The sequence below is a fragment of the Parambassis ranga genome, unplaced genomic scaffold (genome assembly GCF_900634625.1).
Source record: "Parambassis ranga unplaced genomic scaffold, fParRan2.1 scaffold_21_arrow_ctg1, whole genome shotgun sequence".
Taxonomy (NCBI): Eukaryota; Metazoa; Chordata; class Actinopteri; family Ambassidae; genus Parambassis; species Parambassis ranga.
The window spans coordinates 3,499,021-3,508,915 of NW_021144767.1; the positions used below are offsets into that span (position 1 = coordinate 3,499,021).

General features: G+C 43.3%; 1 long non-coding RNA gene across 1 annotated transcript; it reads right to left on the reverse strand.

The window, feature by feature from the left end:
* Nucleotides 1-7,191: 7,191 nt before the first annotated feature.
* LOC114429743 (uncharacterized) lies at nucleotides 7,192-9,597 on the reverse strand. The gene is made up of 3 exons (XR_003669907.1): nucleotides 9,586-9,597; nucleotides 8,645-8,691; nucleotides 7,192-7,352 (listed from the first exon to the last, which is right to left on the reverse strand). It is a non-coding gene; the product is annotated as an uncharacterized LOC114429743 (long non-coding RNA).
* Between the last annotated feature and the right edge of the window lie 298 nt (nucleotides 9,598-9,895).

The window sequence follows — 9,895 nt, forward strand, 5'->3', positions numbered from 1 at the left end:
CCAGGACTGAGTTTTCTTCCAAACCAGCAGTCACACTGTTTCCTTTCCTTCTGATTCTTCTGTAACTCACTGATATATATCCTCTCCACTCGACTCCAGTAACAGCGACCAGTCAGAACATTTCTACACAGCAGCTGAGCCACCTGTCAAATCTGTCTGGATGATCAGGATATGGCTGCTCCTCTCTCACAGTGTCACCTTCCTGTTGTTGTCAGACAGTTTGAGCTTTGTGTCACTGAGTTTGTGTCGACTTCAAGTTGACAGAAATCTGATGGAGAGAAAAAGACACAGCTGCAGTTTATCATCTGACACATCTGATGGCTTCATTCTGTCTTTACTGACTGATGTGTTGTTCATTCATACAAAGTTTATCATCAGACTTTTGTCACTAATGTTTGAATGAACAAACACAAACTATCAGCTTTGTGTTCAAACACAAACTGGATATTTGCAGCAATGTGAGTAAAGACAGACGACACATTAGAACATGAGAAGAACAGCGAGCATCAACTGTATCATTGGATAAAGAGCATCATCCAAAGCTCCTTCATCAGAGTCTGGAGGAGGATCTGGACTGAAAGACCAGACTCAGACCTCCTGATCTATCCTGATATTGTTCCACTGTTACTATTGTAAATACTTATTCCGCTTCTGTATTATTCTCCTTCTTCTGGACACATTTTCAGCAGAACTAGTCCCACAGCTTAATGTGAGCGACCTGAAACTTTTACAGGACGTCCGGCTGTACAGGGACACCTGTGCTGTGACTTTTCTTTCCGTCTCCGACGTACGGTTTTCACGTAAATCGCAAAAACCAGTGGCGCACGACATAGATGGTGAATGGGAAGAGAGAGGAGAAAAAGGCAAAAGTCACAAAACCAGGAAGCCAACAAACTGAGGGAGCTGTTTCCATTGTAACTCCACAGGTGCTCTGACTGACTTCTCTGATGACATCAGCAAAGATGGCCGCTCCCATAACAATGCATTGGGTTCATTCAAACCAATGTAACTTCACTGTATTGATCCATAGAGAGGCAGACACACACACACACCACCACACACACACACACACACACACTGATTTTCAAAATAAAAGCCTCCAAATCATTACAGACCTTACTAGGCCTGGTAACTACACACAAGCCACCCAGAAATATGCAGACCCACAACTATACACACCTGCCAACACACAGACCACAAACATGGATTTTCAAATAAAAGACCCTGCACAATAACAGGATATGGCTGACGTGTAGAATTTCCAAAATAAAACACTTAAACCTGTTTAACATGCCATTAGGGAGTGTCTCCAACCCACCCCCCACACACACACACACTTACACAGACACACACTGATTTTCAAAATAAAAGCCTCTAATTCATTTCACAGCTAACTAGCGCTAGCCACCCCTACAAATTATACATCAAATCGACCGGCTCGGGCAGGACTACTACCCTCTGAGGTTTTGGTAGCGATCGGATAAACGGTGTTTGAAAAAATCCAGAAAAACTGCGATCAACCCTCCACACAGGCATCAAATCACTGTCAAACTTTGAAGGCATGGTGTTTGGGCATGCTTTCACACAGAACCTTCATTCAAAATGTAAAATGTAGATAAACATTAGACCTCTGACATATTGAGTCCCCATGTCTGTGCCACTTTTTGTTTTGACAGGCAAGCCACTTAAGCTGACCTAACCCCCCTCATAGGAAATAATGGGGAAACTGGTGAGATCCCTGACAAAACCCAGCTAACTTTGGAAGCCTATCAGTCTGGCATGCCTCTACACAGAATATTCATTTCAACTGCAAACTGCTCATAAGGAGTTGGGACTTTATCATACTGAGTCCTCATGTTCATGTCTTTTACCAAACTCATAAAATAGCAGCCAAAGTCACATCCACATCTTTAGGATTCCTCCATTCAGAATGAATGGAGAAGCTTGGGGCCTATTAAACCTTATATAAAACCAATCAGAAACACTGTAAAAGCATGAAATGTCATCAGTGGCATCTTTCACATCTGCCGGTGATCAGGAATGAGGTTTGGTGGTATATAATGGGTGGGACCGGCAGCAGAGTGTGGGTGAGCGCGCATTGGCCCACTCAAAATTTCTTGTGAAATTTTCTAGGTTATAATACAATAGTTATTTCTATTTTCTTCCTGTTTGGTTCTTCTGTCCTTATGTTCCTTTCTTTGGTTGGGATTGTTGGTGCATTATCATTGAGGGTTCTTCCTGTAGAACAGACCACAAAGTCCAGTTCATATGTTCACTGGGCCGAAGCCTCTGTCATAAAATCAATAATGTCATAATATGCCACCAGTACTGTTGTCCACAGGATGAAATCACACGTTTAAAAATGATTATTATTTATATATATTTAACATTTCACCACAAGATGGCAGCAAACATGGTCAAACTCTCCCACCACCTGTTTTGCCAGTGATCTGTGTTTTTTTTTTTTTTTTTTTTTTTATTGCCCATTTCTAAAATGGCAAGTGTGAGTAAGAAAAGGAAGGTTGACAGCGAAGGCCGACGTTTCAGGACAAGTGGAAGGAAGAAGAATGTGAGGGCAAGACATCTTGCACATTGAAACCTGTTTTGGAGCCAGACCTGCCCCCTTTACTGCAGCTGAGAGCCCAGTCTCTTCCTTCTCATCAGAGGTCCCTCGTAAGCGCGGGTTACGTTCCAAAAATAACCCGCAAAAGGTGAAAATCCGTGAAGTGATCGGCTTTATTTTTTACAGTTATTCTAGATGCTTTAAGGCTGTGAACCCTCACTACACACTTTATACTCCTTTCTCTCCTGTTCAAACACTGTCAGAGTTCAAACCTTCCTAAAATAAGTCCAGTGTTACAGAATGAAACCAAAGCACAAAGCAAATATAAAAGGAAATATAATAACTGAAGATTAAAAAATGGTTTGTGAATGGAAGTTGTGGCGGCTGCACTAAATGAATGATAGTTAATGTGGTCTGTCATTTAAAAGATGACTGGACATACTTTCTATCTACTGACAGGGCGCCGCCATGACGGTTTGGAAAGCTGCCCCGTGATTGGTTGAATGGAAATGCCTGCATTGTGCTGAAAATCAGGGCGTTGTAGCAGATTGGGAAAAAAGGGAAGAAGCGGTGCAGGGAAACATGGCGGATAACGTGTTTGTTACTAATTGATTAGAAACTTTAAACAGAGACCCCCGTGTGAAACTTATTTTGGTGGTAACTCGTTTTCTTAAACAGTGGCGTTTCTCGCCCTAACCCTAACCCTAATAATGCTGCTCACAGCTCAGTGTCTCAGTGTCTTCAATCTTCAGTCCATCAGTCCAGTCTGACCCTTTGGATGAGATTCTTTGTGTCTGAGTCCTGCCTGCTTTTGGACTGTGGAGCTGTTTCTTCCTGTGTTTGGACCTTTTTCAACCCCTTTGTGGTCTCTTATTGGATTTTGTCTTTTGTCTGCTTTGGTTGTCTCTGTTATGTCCCAGGCTGAGGGAAACCCACACCAGCATGTCTGCACCTCCCCACTCGTCCCCACTCTCAGATCGGCAGCTACACAGGCTGGTTTCAGTGTTAGGCTGCAGTTCATGAACTCATAGCTGAGCAGTGCCCAAACAAACACAGAGACACTACAACACACTAAAGCTCCCTAACAAGAGAAAAAAGGAAACCAATGACAAAGCTGGAACCTAAAACTCCTGCTGGGGAGTAATAAACTCCAGTAAACACCAAAGAAATCCAACCGCCGAGGCTGCGCTACAACAGCTCTGATGGACTGATAGAACACTGACTCATGCACAATAACATGAGGAAAGACTGAGTCAAACTTACACCTCCTTGGAACAGGTTTTAACCTCTGCTCTCCACCATGCTCCACCCTGCAGGAAGAAACACAGTCAGAATGATTTTCTAACCAACATGAGTCCAAACTGCTGATCAACATGAAGCCAGAGTTCCTCAGTTTGTCAGAGACACACAAACAGACTGAAACTCATCGTGTCGACTCCAGAAGAGTCTCTCCTGATCTGCTCTGTGTTTATTCATGTCCTCCATTCTGTGAAATATTGCTCTCTGTCAGTGCTTACTGTAAAATCCTCTTCATGCAGCAACAGTGTAGGTTTGATCTCAGCATTGTGCATTTATCCAAAGCAGCAAACAAGCCACACTGTCTCTGACTGTTTGTTCCTTTCACTCTATATGCAAACACAAGCCTGGTTCACATGTGTCATGGATGGAAGAGTTTCTGACACACTTCAAATAAATACATTCACTCATGTCTGTGTGTAGTTTTTACAGTGATAATATTGTAGTGTCTCCCTGCTCTCTGTCTCTGACTGAAGGAACTCCTCCTTCTACCATTGTGTTGTCTCCTCTGAAGCTTCACATATGGATTGTTTCAGGAACATTTGTTTGTGGAAATAATTCAGTGGTTCTTACAGCTGAGGACATTAATAAGTAGGGCATCATTAGTATTTGATCTGCACTAAGTGTGACTGAAAATCAGTCTGTATGTATTTTGACATGAAGAACGTGTATAAAGAAAAGTGAAGTTAACATGATGGACACTTAATGATGGAGGAAGATGAACATCAGGGATCAGTGATTATTTCTTCTCTGCAGTTTCAGTCCATCCATCAACAGCTGTGGATATATGAGCTAAACTGACAGACTGAGGAGGACTCATGCTCTGTGGTCTCTGTGTACCTGAGAGTCTTCAGACTACAATCTGGACTGTTGAGTAAAGCAGACAGCAGCTTCACTCCTGAGTCTCCTGGATGATTGTAGCTCAGGTCCAGCTCTCTCAGATAGGAGGGGTTGGAGGTCAGAGCCGAGGCCAGAGAAGCACAGCCCTCCTGTGTGATCAGACAACCTGACAGACTGGAGGTACAAAACATGTCATGAACTCAAGAAGAAAGAAGGAAAATCCAACAGATCTTCAACATGAACATGAAGCAGAATTTAACTGATGATCAAAAGCTGGATCCTGACCTGAGAGTCTCCAGTCTGCAGTCTGGACTCTTCAGTCCACGAGACAGCTGCTTCACTCCTGAATCCTGCAGGTCGTTATTATCCAGATCCAGCCCTCTCAGACTAGAGGACTGGGAGCTGAGGACTGAGGACAGAGCTTCACAGCTTCTCTCTGAGAGGTTACAGCTGCTCAGCCTGAAAGAAATGAAATGTGTACATTTAACAATACTGAATAATTGTAAAAAGTAGAGCAGTGCAATGAAAAAAACAATTCTACAACATGAAAGGACACTATTGTCTAAGCTTAGTAATGTCAGTGGTTATAATTTGTGAATTATGTTTGTACCTACTTTATTATTAATCATCGGCGAATCATCAAATTACTCCTTACTGACACATAGTGACTGCTGCAGTGCATGAACTGAATGAGCGAATGAATGAATGCATCAATAACCAGTTACAAAATTTGTTCTAAATAATGAAAATCAAGGTGTCAATGTTTTATTGTTCATATAAAAATCAACCATGTTTGAAATGGTTCATAAATCCACCTACAGAACTTTGTTGGAGGCTTTGACCACTGGCAGCAGCCTCAGAAGAGCCTCCTCTGAAGCAGAGTATTTCTTCAGGTCAAACACCTCCAGATCTTCTTCTGATGACAGTAAGATGAAGACCAGAGCTGACCACTGAGCAGGAGACAGTTTATCTGTGGAGAGACGTCCTGATCTCAGGGCCTGTTGGATCTCCTCCACTAGAGAACGATCATTCAGTTCATTCAGACAGTGGAACAGATTGATGCTTCTCTCTGCAGACACATTCTCACTGATCTTCTTCTTGATGTACTGGACTGTTTCCTGATTGGTCTGTGAGCTACTTCCTGTCTGTGTCAGCAGGCCCCGTAGAAGAGTCTGATTGGTCTCCAGTGAAAGACCCAGGAGGAAGCGGAGGAACAAGTCCAGGTGTCCATTTGGACTCTGTAAGGACTTGTCCACAGCACTCCGGTGGAGGTGTTTTAGTTTGGATTTGTGTCTAATGACTTTAGACCACCAAGATTGTTCCAGCAGGTTGACAGCAGAGCTGATGAAGGTCAGATGGACATGAAGAGCAGCCAGAAACTCCTGAACACTCAGGTGGATGAAGCAGAAGACCTTGTCTTCCTCTTTGAAGATCTGTGTGAACACTCCTGATTTCACTGGGGCTGGTTTATCGATGCCACAGTCTGTCAGGTCTGATTCATAGAAGATCAGGTTTCCTTTCTGCAGCTGATCAAACGCCAGTTTTCCCAGAGCCTGGATCATCTCCCTGCTCTCTGGGCTCCAGTGTGAATCTGTCTGAGTTCCTCCATCATACTTTACCTTCTTCACTTTGGTCTGAACCACCAGGAAGCGGATATACATCTCAGTCAGGGACTTGGGCAGCTCTGCTCCCTCTCTGGTTTCCAACATGTCCTCCAGAACTCCAGCAGTGATCCAGCAGAAGACTGGGATGTGGCACATGTTGTGGACGATTCGTGATGTCTTGATGTGGGAGATGATCCTGCTGGCCTGCTCCTCCCCTCTGAATCTCTTCCTGAAGTACTCCTCCTTCTGTGGGTCAGTGAACCCTCTGACCTCTGTCACCACGTCCACACAGTCAGTAGGGATCTGATCGGCTGCTGCAGGTCTTGTGGTTATCCATATGCGAGCGGAACGCAGCAGTTTTCCATTGATGAGGTTTTTCACCAAGATATCGGTGGTGGTGGACTTAGTTACATCAACAGAGTGACTATCATCAACATGAAGGTCCAGATGAAGGCGGCTCTCATCCAGTCCGTCAAACACAAACAGAAGCTTGAATTCACTCTTGTCGTAGTTGCTGTTTCCTGATGACTGCAGAGCAGTAAAGATGCAATTAAGAGCCTCCTCTTTGATGTCCACAGCCTCTGGGATACATTCATGAATGAGATTTGCCAAACTGAACTGTTTTCCCATCCGTGGATTCAGCTGGCGGAAGTAGAAGGGGAAAATGAGATGCACATCTTGATTGGCTGTTCCTTCAGCCCAGTCCAGAACAAACTTTTGCACCAGGAAGGTCTTTCCAATTCCTGCGATTCCGTTGGTCAGCACTGTTTTTATGGGTCTGTATTCTCCAGAAGGATGTTGGAACATGTCTCTGGGTTTGACAGATTTTTCAGTGTCTCTGGGCCTCGAGGCTTTCTGGATCTGTTGGACCTCATGCTGTGTGTTGTCAGGGCTGGCTGTGATGTATAGCTTTGTGTAGATATCAACCAGACGCTTTTTTTGTATTGCCGAGCCTTCTTGTGCACACAGAAACCTGTCCTGGAAGTGTGATTGGAGTTTCTGTTGGTAATATGTAATGTGATGTGGTTCTGGCACTGGAACCATCCCATCTGTGTCAAAAACAGTGAGTAGGTTAGTGTGTGTACACATACAGGCACTGAGCATTAACTTTTAGAGACAGCCCAGTCTGTTCCTACAAAGCAATACAGATCCATCATTGTCCAAAACACGTCTCTGATGCAGATGATTCAAGATGGGGGACACAAAAGTGCCACACTGTTCGACACCCATAAGAGCCAGAGCCGTGTTCTAATGGGAAAGTGTTAAAGCTACAATCAGAACATCGTATCTGTGTGAATCAAGTTCCTCAGTCCTACTCTTCCTTTCATGATAGGTTGGTGCCCCCTGCAGTGCGAGCATGGAAACAGCAAAACGGACCTGAAAGTGGCAAACCTTTGTCTCTGGATAATGTGGATGATTCTGTAAAGAGGCTGGTGGTTTGTTATGTCATTGTTAGTTATAAGCATGTGTGTGTCAAGGGAAGTGGAAAAAGTGGAAAGAGTTAAACAGTGTTTAAGGTGCTCTGATCACTTGCTTTGTCTTTCAGACTTACGAAGCGATATTTTCGACTGCTTTCTTTATTACCTACATGACATATTAAAACTTCATACTTGTACTTTTACTTACAATACTTGAGTACATTTTAAAGGAGAGACAGCGAGATCCCAAAGTGGAATTTGGTGGCACATACCACTATCGAAGTGGTATGCCCCGCCTAATCAGATAAGCTGGTTTCAGTGTTAGGCTGCAGTTCATGAACTCAGAGGGGAGCAGTGCCCAAATCAACAAACAAAAAGACACTAAAACACACTAAGGTTCCCTAACAAAAGATAAAAAAAATGGCAAAGCTGGAACCTAAAACTCCTGACCCAAAAACAGGAGAACAAAGAAAAAGGGCGTCTCCCTCCTACAAGCTGCAGCTACACATGACAATATATACAGAGCTACTTACAAATGACAATGACTGATCCAAAAGCAAGATGGACTCCAGCTACACAAACACATCAACACAACAGGTACTCAGACACAGACTAAAGACACACAAATCATCTGGCTCATGTGAGAGTGGAAGTGAGGAGGACATGAGACTAAAAAGACACCTGGGACATGCTAGCAGGTCACAGTCCATATTCACTCCAATGACATCACATCCAGACGTTTGATGGACAAAAGCCTTTTTCTTGTTGCATATGTGGGTCAGAACAATAAGGATCCAGTAAGTGTGCAATGACACTGTGACTGAATACAAGAGACAAATGTCCATTAAAGACAGGACTTCTGATGGACTGATAGAACACTGACTCATGCACAATAACATGAGGAAAGACTGAGTCAAACTTACCCTTCCTCACATCAGGTTTTAACGTCTGCTCTCCACCATGGTCCACCCTGCAGGAAGAAACACATTCTGACTGTGTTATATCAAAGGCTGTCATGTGTGTAGCTACGTTGGTTGGCAGCATCAAAACACATGTGAGACAGTGAGCACGAGACACAAGAGATGGCAGCCAAAAAGAACGTCTGTATAAGGAGCTATTCTGTAATGAAACCTGTCAGTCATGTAAAGTTCACTAATGAAATTAGTTCATCATAATAATAACTGATGCATGGCATCTAACAGGCTAATCGCTGCACAATAGTCCTAACAGTCCTCTTAAGGTCTCCTTTAGAAAACAGGACACTCATAGTATTTCTGAAAACCATCTTACATATGTTCACAAAGAAACCAGGGAAGATGAAGCATTTGCTAATGATAATATGGAGTAAGGAGGCGTTCAGTTCATGTGTTGTGCTTAAAAATATTGTTCATATTACGATGTTAAAATACATTTTCCTCTCTGTTTTTTTGAGAGTGAGTGGTTTAAAAAAAAGAAAATGAGAGATGAGTAGTTCTAGTATGGAAAGTAATGGTCCAGCCAAATTGTCTCATGTTAATGTTGATATTTATAATCAGTTAAGCTGATAATGAGAATATTTATAATGATCATTGAGAGGCCATGTTTTACATGGTACATGGTTGTGTACACATGTGTTTATATGTCCTTATCTATATGTAAAGACATATTCTGTTATGAGAATATTATTGTAACCCTATTTTGGCCTATACAGGCCGGGTGTCTTTTCTTTATGTGGATCCCTGGGTTCAAGATCTTTCAGAGCCGAAAACTCTGTTTATATGTAAACGAAGGGAAAAGTAAAGGTAACACGAGTAAAATATAGAATATATATTGTTCCCTCATGATGACACTGGTGTTCAGGCCTGGGTGTCCTCACAGAGCTTACCTCTTATTGAGGTCATCGATGAGCAGCTGCTCGTGCGTCTGGAGGATGTGGTAGAATTTATCTTTGGCCTCTGTTCCAGCTTGCAGGAACGTGTAGAGCTCCCTGACCTTGTCCTGGCTGGTGGGCTGAGCTCTGATCCGATCATATGCTTCCTGCTGGATGACCGAGCCCAAGAGCTGGTCCAGGATGGGGTCGATGTTGCTGATTCTCTGGATCAGGTCAGCTCTGTGTTCATCCACAAAGTGCGTGTCTGAGAGGAGAGCAGAGAAAGATGATGACCTCTGTGGTGCGTTCAGGAACCCCTGCCCTC